This window comes from Rhea americana, unplaced genomic scaffold (assembly GCF_003343005.1).
Source record: "Rhea americana isolate MKP2758 unplaced genomic scaffold, rheAme1 scaffold_52, whole genome shotgun sequence".
NCBI classification, from domain to species: domain Eukaryota; kingdom Metazoa; phylum Chordata; class Aves; order Rheiformes; family Rheidae; genus Rhea; species Rhea americana.
Genome location: NW_028186668.1, coordinates 4,881,690 through 4,883,442, shown reverse-complemented (window position 1 = coordinate 4,883,442; position 1,753 = coordinate 4,881,690).

Here is a 1,753-nt window from a genome sequence, read left to right as displayed (position 1 = left end):
ACAAATATTCCGCCATTTTCCTTTTTCTTGCTATAAAATCAGGATAGATGAAATTTTTTCCTGAATTCCACTAGCAGAGACTGATACTCAGGATCAAAGCTAGCCATGAGCAAATTTTGAAAATGTGGTGTTTCTCTGGAGACTACCCATCTCCTGCTGACTCTTGTGTGTTTGGGGTCTGGCACAGTTAAAGCCTTCTCTTTCAGGAGCAGCAGTTTCGTAGCAACATTCAACAGTTCTTGGGTAAAAAAGCTACACTGAGAATTGTTCAGTGCCCCGGTGCTGTTATTAAAGCAAGCAAGCTGAAATTGAATCCTAGACCTGCCATCATGCTGAAAAAGCAGCCAGATTTTTGGGGGGCAGAGAATAATAATGCAGTTATTCTTAAAAATGCAAGAGAGAATTGACCAGCAATTTGAATTTGCTTTCTCTCATTAAGCACGAGAAAGCTGGAGTCTAAGATTAACACTATCTGAAGGAAAACAAGTATACAGAGCATTCATAATAAGACCGGGAGACCTCAAGTAGGATGAATTTGTTCCAAACGCTTTTGCCATCATTATCCAAAAGGTCTGCAGAGGAGTGGGAGATAGCAAGGCATGAGGTAGCTGTAGTAGCGACTGGAAGAAACCTGAGCCAAAGAAGAAAGCCCCGGTGACAAAATATTTTACCATGCTTTTGAGCTCCTGTTAAACAAATAAATAAAGTAACACAAAGTTGTGTGTAATTCCCAGTCATATCTTGGACCCAAGTAACACTTCGGGAGAATTTCCTGTTAGCTACATCATAACTTTCAACCTCAGCAAGATCCAAGTACAGGGTGCAGTTTACTGTAGAGAGTCCCAGAAATAGAATTCATAAAGAGTAGGCATACCAGAATCCCAGAAGGCAATATGATTTGTTATTTGAATACAAATGAAAGCATCACCTCTACAATGTCAGCATCTTTCAGTGCTTTTTGTCTTTTGGTGCGGTAGAGAAAATTTGAGGACAAAGTTTCAGTTTTTAAAATACAGCTGTTATAATGTAGAAAGCTCAGCAGGATTAGAATTTTGCCTCAAGTGTGTAAGCCCTCATCATGCAGAGTACTGACACTTTTTTAAGGATAAATGAATAATAGCTCTCTTCAAACTCATGAAAAATGTTTTGCATTGTTTCTCTCAAAGGAAAAGGAAAAGGATGCAGAGGCTGAAAGAACAATTAAAAGATAAGAACAGAAAATATTCCAGAATGTTCACTGCAACATCTAATTGAAGCTGTTTTATGGTAGCCATTTCAATTTTACTATTTACAGTACTTTTTTTTTTCAACTCATATTAATGCAACAGCACTTGATCGTTTTTTCTTAGTCTCAGAAATACTGGAATAAGTATTTTTCTCCTATCCTTATTTTCTTCAAACTTTTAGCTCATAACCAGACTTTCACAAAGTGTGTATCTCATGCAAGAATTTGATCACTTGAACCTCAATTTTCTTTCCCCCTTTGATTTTCTTTTTTTTTTTTAATTTATGATGAATGAGCTGCTGTTAGTACCTTTTTTGTTCGCTTGTTTTACAAAGCAAGTGGTTAGATTACAAAGAAAATCTTTTAAATGTGTCCTGAATAAAGGAGATCTGAAGATGTCTGCCTGAGTTTGCAGAGAGACTAAAGCAGTGGTTCTGAGATGTAGGTTACCCCATTCACTACAAGGGATAAAAACTCCGTGACTAATCAAAATACTTTAAATGTCAACGTTGTTGATTACATCACCCA